The following is a 13935-nucleotide window of genomic DNA, read 5'->3' on the forward strand; positions in this document are numbered from 1 at the left end:
ATGTGCTTGGTCCTTTTGTGAAATCTGGATTCCTTTGCCAAGGCAATTGCACCAGTATTGTCACAAAAGATTTTCATTGGACCCGATGCACTAGGTATGACACCTAGATTGGATATGAACTCCTTCATCCAGACTCCTTCGTTTGCTGCTTCCGAAGCAGCTATGTACTCCGCTTCACATGTAGATCCCGCCACGACGCCTTGTTTAGAACTGCACCAACTGACAGCTCCACCGTTTAATGTAAACACGTATCCGGTTTGCGATTTAGAATCGTCCGGATCAGTGTCAAAGCTTGCATCAACGTAACCGTTTACGATGAGCTCTTTGTCACCTCCATATACGAGAAACATATCCTTAGTCCTTTTCAGGTATTTCAGGATGTTCTTGACCGCTGTCCAGTGATCCACTCCTGGATTACTTTGGTACCTCCCTGCTAGACTTATAGCAAGGCACACATCAGGTCTGGTACACAGCATTGCATACATGATAGAGCCTATGGCTGAAGCATAGGGAACATCTTTCATTTTCTCTCTATCTTCTGCAGTGGTCGGGCATTGAGTCTGACTCAACTTCACACCTTGTAATACAGGCAAGAACCCTTTCTTTGCTTGATCCATTTTGAACTTCTTCAAAATCTTGTCAAGGTATGTGCTTTGTGAAAGTCCAATTAAGCGTCTTGATCTATCTCTATAGATCTTTATGCCTAATATGTAAGCAGCTTCACCGAGGTCTTTCATTGAAAAACTCTTATTCAAGTATCCCTTTATGCTATCCAGAAATTCTATATTATTTCCAATCAGTAATATGTCATCCACATATAATATCAGAAATGCTACAGAGCTCCCACTCACTTTCTTGTAAATACAGACTTCTCCGAAAGTCTGTATAAAACCAAATGCTTTGATCACACTTTCAAAGCGTTTATTCCAACTCCGAGAGGCTTGCACCAGTCCATAAATGGATCGCTGGAGCTTGCACACTTTGTTAGCTCCCTTTGGATCGATAAAACCTTCCGGTTGCATCATATACAACTCTTCTTCCAGAAACCCATTCAGGAATGCAGTTTTGACATCCATCTGCCAAATTTCATAGTCATAAAACGCGGCAATTGCAAACATGATTCGGACAGACTTAAGCATCGCTACGGGTGAGAAGGTCTCATCGTAGTCAACCCCTTGAACTTGTCGAAAACCTTTTGCGACAAGTCGAGCTTTGTAGACAGTAACATTACCATCAGCGTCAGTCTTCTTCTTGAAGATCCATTTATTCTCAATTGCTTGCTGATCATCGGGCAAGTCAACCAAAGTCCATACTTTGTTCTCATACATGGATCCCATCTCAGATTTCATGGCTTCAAGCCATTTTGCGGAATCTGGGCTCACCATCGCTTCTTCATAGTTTGTAGGTTCATCATGATCTAGTAGCATGATTTCCAGAACAGGATTACCGTACCACTCTTGCGCGGATCTTACTCTGGTTGATCTACGAGGTTCAGTAGTATCTTGTTCTGAAGTTTCATGATCTTTATCATTAGCTTCCTCACTAATTGGTGTAGGTGTCGCAGAAACATTTTTCTGTGATGTACTACTTTCCAATAAGGGAGCAGGTACAGTTACCTCGTCAAGTTCTACTTTCCTCCCACTCACTTCTTTCGAGAGAAACTCCTTCTCTAGAAAGGATCCATTCTTAGCAACGAATGTCTTGCCTTCGGATCTGTGATAGAAGGTGTACCCAACAGTCTCCTTTGGGTATCCTATGAAGACACATTTCTCCGATTTGGGTTCGAGCTTATCAGGTTGAAGCTTTTTCACATAAGCATCGCAGCCCCAAACTTTAAGAAACGACAACTTTGGTTTCTTGCCAAACCATAGTTCATAAGGCGTCGTCTCAACGGATTTTGATGGTGCCCTATTTAACGTGAATGCGGCCGTCTCTAAAGCATAACCCCAAAACGATAGCGGTAAATCAGTAAGAGACATCATAGATCGCACCATATCTAGTAAAGTACGATTACGACGTTCGGACACACCATTACGCTGTGGTGTTCCGGGTGGCGTGAGTTGCGAAACTATTCCGCATTGCTTCAAATGTACACCAAACTCGTAACTCAAATATTCTCCTCCACGATCAGATCGTAGAAACTTTATTTTCTTGTTACGATGATTTTCAACTTCACTCTGAAATTCTTTAAACTTTTCAAATGTTTCAGACTTATGTTTCATTAAGTAGATATACCCATATCTGCTTAAGTCATCTGTGAAGGTGAGAAAATAACGATATCCGCCACGAGCCTCAATATTCATCGGACCACATACATCTGTATGTATGATTTCCAACAATTCTGTTGCTCTCTCCATAGTACCGGAGAACGGTGTTTTAGTCATCTTGCTCATGAGGCACGGTTCGCAAGTACCAAGTGATTCATAATCAAGTGGTTCCAAAAGCCCATCAGTATGGAGTTTCTTCATGCGCTTTATACCGATATGACCTAAACGGTAGTGCCACAAATAAGTTGCACTATCATTATCAACTCTGCATCTTTTGGCTTCAACATTATGAATATGTGTGTTACTACTATCGAGATTCATCAAAAATACACCACTCTTCAAAGGTGCATGACCATAAAAGATATTACTCATATAAATAGAACAACCATTATTCTCTGATTTAAATGAATAACCGTCTCGTATTAAACAAGATCCAGATATAATGTTCATGCTCAACGCTGGCACCAAATAACAATTATTTAGGTCTAATACTAATCCCAAAGGTAGATGTAGAGGTAGCGTGCCGACCGCGATCACATCGACTTTGGAACCGTTTCCCACGCGCATAGTCACCTCGTCCTTTGCCAGTGTTCGCTTAATCCGTAGTCCCTGTTTCGAGTTGCAAATATTAGCAACAGAACTAGTATCAAATACCCAGGTGCTACTGCGAGCTCTAGTAAGGTACACATCAATAACATGTATATCATATATACCTTTGTTCACCTTGCCATCCTTCTTCCGCCAAATACTTGGGGCAGTTCCGCTTCCAGTGACCAGTCTGCTTGTAGTAGAAACACTCAGTTTCAGGCTTAGGTCCAGACTTGGGTTTCTTCTCTTGAGCAGCAACTTGCTTGCTGTTCTTCTTGAAGTTCCCGTTCTTCTTCCCTTTGCCCTTTTTCTTGAAACTAGTGGTCTTGTTGACCATCAACACTTGATGCTCCTTTTTGATTTCTACCTCCGCAGCTTTTAGCATTGCGAAGAGCTCAGGAATAGTCTTATTCATCCCTTGCATATTATAGTTCATCACGAAGCTCTTGTAGCTTGGTGGCAGTGATTGGAGAATTCTGTCAATGACGCAATCATCTGGAAGATTAACTCCCATCTGAATCAAGTGATTATTATACCCAGACATTTTGAGTATATGCTCACTGACAGAACTGTTCTCCTCCATCTTGCAGCTATAGAACTTATTGGAGACTTCATGTCTCTCAATCCGGGCATTTGCTTGAAATATTAACTTCAACTCCTGGAACATCTCATATGCTCCATGACGTTCAAAACGTCGTTGAAGTCCCGATTCTAAGCCGTAAAGCATGGCACATTGAACTATCGAGTAGTCATCAGCTTTGCTCTGCCAGACGTTCATAACATCTGGTGTTGCTCCAGCAGCAGGCCTGGCACCCAGCGGTGCTTCCAGGACGTAATTCTTCTGTGCAGCAATGAGGATAATCCTCAAGTTACGGACCCAGTCCGTGTAATTGCTACCATCATCTTTCAACTTTGCTTTCTCAAGGAACGCATTGAAATTCAACGGACCAACAGCACGGGCCATCTATCTACAATCAAACATACATAAGCAAGATACTATCAGGTACTAAGTTCATGATAAATTTAAGCTCAATTAATCATATTACTTAAGAACTCCCACTTAGATAGACATCCCTCTAATCCTCTAAGTGATCACGTGATCCAAATCAACTAAACCATAACCGATCATCACGTGAAATGGAGTAGTTTTCAATGGTGAACATCACTATGTTGATCATATCTACTATATGACTCATGCTCTATCTTTCGATCTCAGTGTTCCGAGGCCATATCTGCATATGCTAGGCTCGTAAAGTTTAACCTGAGTATTCTGCGTGTGCAAAACTGGCTTGCACCCGTTGTAGATGGACGTAGAGCTTATCACACCCGATCATCACGTGGTGTCTGGGCACGACGAACTTTGGCAACGGTGCATACTCAGGGAGAACACTTTTATCTTGATAATTTAGTGAGAGATCATCTTATAATGCTACCATCAATCAAAGCAAGATAAGATGCATAAAAGATAAACATCACATGCAATCAATATAAGTGATATGATATGGCCATCATCATCTTGTGCTTGTGATCTCCATCTCCGAAGCACCGTCATGATCACCATCGTCACCGGCGCGACACCTTGATCTCCATCGTAGCATCGTTGTCGTCTCGCCAATCTTATGCTTCCATGACTACCGCTACCGCTTAGTGATAAAGTAAAGCATTACAGCGCGATTGCATTGCATACAATAAAGCGACAACCATATGGCTCCTGCCAGTTGCCGATAACTCGGTTACAAAACATGATCATCTCATACAATAGAATTTAGCATCATGTCTTGACCATATCACATCACAACATGCCCTGCAAAAACAAGTTAGAAGTCCTCTACTTTGTTGTTGCAAGTTTTACGTGGCTGCTACGGGCTTAAGCAAGAACCAATCTTACCTACGCATCAAAACCACAACGATAGTTTGTCAAGTTGGTGCTGTTTTAACCTTCGCAAGGACCGGGCGTAGCCACACTCGGTTCAACTAAAGTTGGAGAAACTGTCACCCGCAAGCCACCTATGTGCAAAGCACGTCGGGAGAACCGGTCTCGCGTAAGCGTACGCGTAATGTCGGTCTGGACCGCTTCATCCAACAATACCGCCGAACCAAAGTATGACATTCTGGTAAGCAGTATGACTTATATCGCCCACAACTCACTTGTGTTCTACTCGTGCATATAACATCAACACATAAAACCTAGGCTCGGATGCCACTGTTGGGGAACGTAGTAATTTCAAAAAAATTCCTACGCACACGCAAGATCATGGTGATGCATAGCAACGAGAGGGGAGAGTGTGATCTACGTACCCTTGTAGATCGACACCGGAAGCGTTTGGTTGATGTAGTCGTATGTCTCCACGGCCCGACCGATCAAGCACCGAAACTATGGCACCTCCGAGTTCTAGCACACGTTCAGCTCGATGACGATCCCCGGACTCCGATCCAGCAAAGTGTCGGGGAAGAGTTCCGTCAACACGACGGCGTGGTGACGATCTTGATGTACTACTGTCGCAGGGCTTCGCCTAAGCACCGCTACAATATTATCGAGGACTATGGTGGCAGGGGGCGCCGCACACGGCTAAGAATATGATCACGTGGATCAACTTGTGTTCCTCTGGGGTGCCCCTGCCTCTGTATATAAAGGCTGAAGGGGGGGTGCGGCCGGCCTAGGAGAGGCGCGCCAGGAGGAGTCCTACTCCCTCCGGGAGTAGGATTCCCCCCCCCCCAATCCTAGTTGGAATAGGATTCGTGGAGGGGGGAAAAGAGGAAGGGGGGCCGGCCCCCTCTCCTTGTCCTATTCGGACCAAGGGAGGGGAGGGGCGCGCGGCCCATCTCCGGCTGCCTCTTCTCTTTTCCACTAAGGCCCACTAAGGCCCATATACCTCCCGGGGGGTTCCGGTAACCTCCCGGTACTCCGGTAAAATCCCGATTTCACCCGGAACACTTCCGATATCCAAACATAGGCTTCCAATATATCAATCTTTATGTCTCGACCATTTCGAGACTCCTCGTCATGTCCGTGATCACATCCGGGACTCCGAACAACCTTCGGTACATCAAAACGTATAAACTCATAATATAACTGTCATCGAAACCTTAAGCGTGCGGACCCTACGGGTTCGAGAACAATGTATACATGACCGAGACACGTCTCCGGTCAATAACCAATAGCGGGACCTAGATGCCCATATTGGCTCCTACATATTCTATGAAGAGCTTTATCGGTCAGACCGCATAACAACATACGTTGTTCCCTTTGTCATCGGTATGTTACTTGCCCGAGATTCGATCGTCGGTATCCAATACCTAGTTCAATCTCGTTACCGGCAAGTCTCTTTACTCGTTCCGTAATACATCATCCCGCAACTAACTCATTAGTTGCAATGCTTGCAAGACTTTAAGTGATGTGCATTACCGAGAGGGCCCCAGAGATACCTCTCCGACGATCGGAGTGACAAATCCTAATCTCGAAATACGTCAACCCAACATGTACCTTTGGAGACACCTGTAGAGCACCTTTAAAATCACCCAGTTACGTTGTGACATTTGGTAGCACACAAAGTGTTCCTCCGGCACACGGGAGTTACATAATCTCATAGTCATAGGAACATGTATAAGTCATGAAGAAAGCAATAGCAACACACTAAACGATCGGGTGCTAAGCTAATGGAATGGGTCATGTCAATCAGATCATTCAACTAATGATGTGATCCCGTTAATCAAATGACAACTCTTTGTCCATGGTTAGGAAACATAACCATCTTTGATTAACGAGCTAGTCAAGTAGAGGCATACTAGTGACACTCTGTTTGTCTATGTATTCACACATGTATTATGTTTCCGGTTAATACAATTCTAGCATGAATAATAAACCTTTATTATGATATAAGGAAATAAATAATAACTTTATTATTGCCTCTAGGGCATATTTCCTTCAGGTGATTGGGAAATTATTTTGGACCCAGTAACTTCAAATTTGCCCCAGCAAAATTCATAGGTGCAACTTCCATTTCCTTATCATTGTTATCCATACATGTGGAGTCCAGGTGGAGTTCATGACAGAGCTGGTACCCTGGAATGGGAGAGAGATGTCGGCCATTCGATGCCACTGGTAGCTAGCTAGTGATCATTGTGGTTGTTGTCGTAGACCACTGACATTAAATTCTTGGCAGCAAAATTTCGAGCTTGATATTTTGTTCTTGTAAGATGTTTGTGTTGGGTTTCGTAGTAATTTCAAAAAAATTCCTACGCACACGCAAGATCATGTGATGCATAGCAACGAGAGGGGAGAGTGTTGTCTACGTACCCAACGCAGACCGACTGCGGAAGCGCTGACACGACGTAGAGGAAGTAGTCGTACGTCTTCACGATCCAACCGATCAAGTACCGAAACTACGGCACTTCCGAGTTCGAGCACACGTTCAGCTCGATGACGATCCCCGGACTCCGATCCAGCAAAGTGTCGGGGTAGAGTTCCGTCAGCACGACGGTGTGGTGACGATCTTGATGCACTACAGCAGCAGGGCTTCGCCTAAACTCCGCTACAGTATTATCGAGGAATATGGTGGCTGGGGCACCGCACACGGCTAAGGAATAGATCAAGTGGATCAACTTGTGTGTCTAGAGGTGCCCCCTGCCTCCGTATATAAAGGAGCCAAGGGGGAGGGGTGCGGCCAGCCCTATGGAGGCGCAGGAGGAGTCCTACTCCTACCGGGAGTAGGACTCCCCCCCCCAATCCTATTCCTAATAGGATTCCCAAGGTGGAAAGAGAGAGAGAGGTGGCCGGCCACCTCTCCTAGTCCTAGTTGGATTAGGGGAGGGGGGGAGGCGCGCAGCCCACCATGGGCAGCCCCTTTCACCTTTCCACTAAAGCCCAATAAGGCCCATATGGCTCCCGGGGGGTTCCGGTAACCTCCCGGTAATCCGATAAAATCCCGATTTCACCCGGAACACTTCCGATAACCAAACATAGGCTTCCAATATATCAATCTTTATGTCTCGACCATTTCGAGACTCCTCGTCATGTCCGTGATCACATCCGGGACTCCGAACAACCTTCGGTTCATCAAAATGCATAAACTCATAACTGTCATCGTAACCTTAAGCGTGCGGACCCTACGGGTTCGAGAACAATGTGTACATGACCGAGACACGTCTCTGGTCAATAACCAATAGTGGGACCTGGATGCCCATATTGGCTCCTACATATTCTACGAAGATCTTTATCGGTCAGACCGCATAACAACATACGTTGTTCCCTTTGTCATCGGTATGTTACTTGCCCGAGATTCGATCGTCGGTATCCAATACCTAGTTCAATCTCGTTACTGGCAAGTATCTTTACTCGTTCCGTAGTACATCATCTCACAACTAACATATTAGTTGTAATGCTTGCAAGGCTTATGTGATGTGCATTACCGAGAGGGCCCAGAGATACCTCTCCGACAATCGGAGTGACAAAACCTAATCTCGAAATAAGCCAACCCAACATGTACCATTGGAGACACCTGTAGTACTCCTTTATAATCACCCAGTTACGTTGTGACGTTTGGTAGTACCCAAAGTGTTCCTCCGGTAAACGGGAGTTGCATAATCTCATAGTTATAGGAACATGTATAAGTCATGAAGATAGCAATAGCAACATACTAAACGATCGGGTGCTAAGCTAATGGAATGGGTCATGTCAATCAGATCATTCAACTAATGATGTGACCTCGTTAATCAAATAACAACTCATTGTTCATGGTCAGGAAACATAACCATCTTTGATTAACGAGCTAGTCAAGTAGAGGCATACTAGTGACACTTTGTTTGTCTATGTATTCACACATGTATTATGTTTCCGGTTAATACAAATCTAGCATGAATAATAAACATTTATCATGATTATAAGGAAATAAATAATAACTTTATTATTGCCTCTAGGGCATATTTCCTTCAGTTTGTTGAATGATCGACACTCGAATATATGCTCTTAGTTAGATCTATCATCGTGTTGTAATCACAGATCTTGTATCTTATGCTGGTGTACTGATGATACTATCTGAATAAATATGTTGGTTGTGTGGGCTTTGATGAATAGTTCTCTTTTGTCTATTTGATCTCCGAAAATAGGGAGAATTTGTTTGGAAGAACAGTGTTGTGTTGAGCCTACCATTATATATAATTTGATGGTTGGGTTGTGAACCTAATTTTCTTTACACGGTATCTTTCTTTTCGTGTGGCAGTAGGTTATTACACAAGCATATAAGCATATATATATAAGATTTATTATTTGTTAGCTTTAGTGTGGCTTGATTTTCTAGATAAAGCAATTAGAAGATTCAATTAGTGGCCATCTTATTAGATTATTAGATCCATTATGCAAAAACAATCACCAAGGTTTCGTCGTGTAGGTGGTTAATCATTATGTAGATAGGTAAAGCAACATGCACCATTTTGTTGACAACCTATTCGTAAATGCCATATATACTCTAGAATTTTCTATTTACTTGTATTTAATCATAAAGCTGACACGTTGTCTACATATTATTTTTATATCATACATGTTGGATATCTATCCTATATTTAGTGACACAACCCACACACACAGAGTAGGTGATTTTATATAGTTCTCCTTATTGTTAAAAGAAAGGACTTTGTTAAGGGGCAATGACTCAAAAGAAGTGTAGGTTTATTACAAAATATAGTTCAATATGGCACAACAAATGTATATTTTAATGATTGACCTTATATTAACACATAAACTATTATTATGTTTAGATATGTTGTCATGTGGTTAATTATGCTAAGTTATATAAAACATATTTGCTAGGTTGTAGTTTGATGAAAATGAGTATAAAAGTTTTGTATAAAACATGCTTCAACCAACATTGCTTCAGTAACTAACTCATTCTTTTATTGAATTACAATTGTGCATCAAGCTCATCGACATAAAATTTATTAAAGCAAGCTTGCACTTCAGTGTTAGTTTTATGGTGCCAATAATTACCCGTCATTAGATGTGAAAGGCGGAGGCAATGAATGCATTAATTTTGGAGATGTTCGCTGGAGCTAAGAAAGACAAAGAATGACAACATGGATTAGGTATTATCGAACCAGTGAACGATTCAATTTGTTGTAAACAGCAACCCAATGCAAGAGACCGTCTGATGGATCTCAGAACTTTTATGCTAATTAGAAATAACATGGACCTTTTCGAACCCCAAAAAGTCTAAAAAATTTAATAAAAAATCAATAAAAATGCTATTTATTTAGAAAAAAAATCATGGGCTAGCAAAAAAATGTTAAGATACTTACAATAATATTGCACATGGAAAAAAATATTAAGAAAACTGAGAACAAAAATAGCCATGATCTAAATAAAAAAATCAATGATATAAATTATAACGTTTTCACGCTACTTAAAATGAAACTACCATAGTCCAATTAAATAAAAAATGACATGGTATAAATAATATAATTCACATATTAGCTATAATAAAGTAACCATGGTGTAAATGATAAAATGTCATGATCTAATTAGTATAAAATTTGCCATCATCTAATAAATAAAGTTGTCAGGATCTAAATAATTGAATTGCCATGGTACCTGAATTGAAACTATGATAGAATAATTAAAAAATGTCATCGTCTAATAATAAAGTTGACATTGTATCTACAATGAAATCACCATGGTCTGGAAATATAAAAGTTGGCATGATATAATTAATAAAAAGTGCCATCGTCTAAAGAATAAAATTGCAATTCTACCAACAATTAAACTAACACGGTCGAATTAACAAAAATGACATGCTACCTACAACTAAAATACCTTTGTATAATTTTAGAAATATTGTTCTCTAAAATAACAGGGCAACCTATTTGAAATTTCTAAAAGGGACACATGAAAAGTTAGGCATTTGGTTATTTGAAAAGTATGGCAAATTAGGGATATTGTTCTTTCAAAAAGAGGGAAACCACATAGGGACTTTGCCATGAATATATAAAAAATGCCACGTGACAAATTTGAATTTTATATAAAATATGGCATGTGAAATTTTTTAAAATTATAAAAATTTCATGTTTGAAGAAAATAAGGATGTCTATGAACTTTCTATGTCACAATTAGGAAAATTATGTTTTCTCTTGAATGCAAAGAAAAAATTCAACATCAATAAAAAACATATTTGCCATGGCTTTTTTAAAATTACATTTTTCAACAAGGTGTCAATATATTTGGCATCATATTTTTTAAGTTTTGCCATGTTAAGTTTAATAAAAAATACCATGAAAAAAATAAACCACATTTGGCATGGGTATGTCATAATATACTAAATACAATACATTTGCCATTGGTATGTAACAATATACGTGTCATAGTGTATTAAAACAACACCAAATGGCATCATAATAATAATACAAGTTGCTATGATATGGTCTTATATAAATCAGATTTGGGGATGTTCATTTTCCACGTTCAAAGAAAAATGCCATGACAAATCAAGAACATCCCATGCAAATAGACATGCGAGTAGTTAATCGTCCGGATCGATCGTGATGGCGCAACAACTTCTGACGCGACTGTTGGAGAACACAGTATTTCAAAAAAATTCCTACGATCACGCAAGATCTATCTGGGGATGCATAACAATGAGAGGAGAGAGTGTGTCCACGTACCCTCGTAGAACGAAAGCGGAAGCGTTAAGAAACGCAGTTGATGTAGTCGAACGTCTTCGTGATCCAACCAATCAATTACCGAACGCACGACACCTCCGCGGTCTGCACATGTTCAGCTCGGCGACGTCCCTCGTACTCTTGATCCAGTTGAGGCCGAGGGAGAGTTTCGTTAGCACGACCGCGTGTTGACAGTGATGATGAAGTTACCGACGCAGGGCTTCGCCTAAGCACTACGACGATATGACCGAGGTGTGTATCTGTGGAGAGGGGCACCGCACACGGCTAAAACAATTGTCAACTTGTGTGTCTATGGGGTGTCCCCCTCCACCGTATATAAAGGAGGGGAGGAGGGGGCCGGCCAGCCTCATGGTGCGCCCCAAGGGGGGATTCCTACTCCTACTAGGAGTAGGTTTCCCCCCTTTCCTAGTCCTGATAGGAGGGGGAAGGAAGGGGAAGAGGAGAGGAAGGAAAGGGGGGGGGGCAGCTCCCCTACCAATTTGGATTGGGCTTAGGGGAGCGCCCCCACCTCTTGGCCGCCTCCTCTCTCTTCCACTAAAGCCCATGTAGGCCCATTAAGCCCCGGGGGGGTTTCGGTAACCCCCCCCCCCCGGTACTCCGGTATAAGCCCGAACTCATCCGAAACCATTCTGGTGTCCAAACATAACCTCTCCAATATATCAATCTTCATGTCTCGGCCATTTCAAGACTCTTCGTCATGTCCGTGATCACATCTGGGACTCCGAACTACCTTCGGTACATCAAAACACAAAAACTCATAATACCGATCGTCATCGAATGTTAGGCATGCGGACCCTACGGGTTCGAGAACTATGTAGACATGACCGAGACTCATCTCCGGTCAATAACCAATAGCGGAACCTGGATGCTCATATTGGTTCCTACATATTCTACAAAGATCTTTATCGGTCAAACCGCATAACAACATATGTTGTTCCCTTTGTCATCGGTATGTTACTTGCCCGAGATTCGATCGTCGGTATCATCATAGCTTAGTTCAATTTCGTTACCGTCAAGTCTCTTTACTCGTTCCGTAATGCAACATCTCGCAACTAACTCATTAGTCACATTGCTTGCAAGGCTTATAGTGATGTGCATTACTGAGAGGGCCCAGAGATACCTCTCCGACAATCGGAGTGACAAATCCTAATCTCGATCTATGCCAACTCAACAAACACCATCGGAGACACCTGTAGAGCATCTTTATAATCACCTAGTTACGTTGTGACGTTTGATAGCACACTACTAGGGAAAAGGCTACTAGTAGCGCTGGAAAAATGGCTAGTAGTAGCGCGGGTTCCTGCGCTACTACTATCGCGCTACAACTAAAAGTTAGTAGTAGCGCGGATAAACCCACACTACTACTAAAAATTAGTAGTAGCGCTTCTATAGTAACACGCGCTACTAGTATCTAGGATACTAGTAGCGCTTCTATAGTAACACACGCTACTAGTATCTAGTAGCGTGCGGTTTTCCTCCCACGCCACTACTAACTAACTACAAATTAAAAAGAAAATCCCCAAATTTCCTTTTATGCATTACACATCATTACAAATCCAAAATTTATTGTAAACCAGGAGCATTAGAGCATATCAAGACACCTACAGTTCTCGCCAAGTCACATATTCCCAGGTAGTGCAAACACAGTTACAAGCAAACCAAAATGCATAGAAAGACCAAACATTGGCATCCTATCTCTCCAAATGATCTCCTCCCGTTGCATCCTTGCAAGCGTCTTCACGATAAGCAAATCTGCTGGAGAAAAAGTCACCGCACCTACGTTCATGTTCGGCTTCGCATTATCCTCCCTCCTTCACTTGATCGGCGCACTACATTTGTAAATGGATAGTCAGTTGCACATCAACAACCAGCAAACTTCATTACAAATCCAAGGTTCTCGACAACCAATAAGCCATGGATAGAATAAAACAGATCTAAACAAATAGCATATATACTACCAATTACCATGCCTGAACTGGCAGTAATATGGTATGAAAAAGAATTAGATAGTACTCAAATACATCATATTATACTAGCAAATGTGCCCATGTGTTGCAACGGGAGAAAACAAACACTACACGCCTCTAAACACGACTCCCGACCTCACACACATAGGTCTATGTCCTCTGCTTCAACATGTCACCCCACCGTGTCCTCACTTTATATAAGCGATAAGTAAAAACATATTATCAACAAAATTCTCACAACGTGTAGAAATTGAAAAGATTACGAAGATAATTAAGAATTGATTGCTACCAATTATATTTCACTTCAAAATAAAAGAATCAATTGAGTACGAAAAAATTTATCTTAAAAAATTAGGTAAACGATGGTGTTGTGATCTACCAAAATGATTAAAAAATAAGAATTAAAATATTCTAAGAATTCAAAAAGGAATTCTTCCAAACACACA

The sequence above is a fragment of the Triticum urartu genome, chromosome 3 (assembly GCF_003073215.2).
Source record: "Triticum urartu cultivar G1812 chromosome 3, Tu2.1, whole genome shotgun sequence".
Lineage (NCBI taxonomy): Eukaryota > Viridiplantae > Streptophyta > Magnoliopsida > Poales > Poaceae > Triticum > Triticum urartu.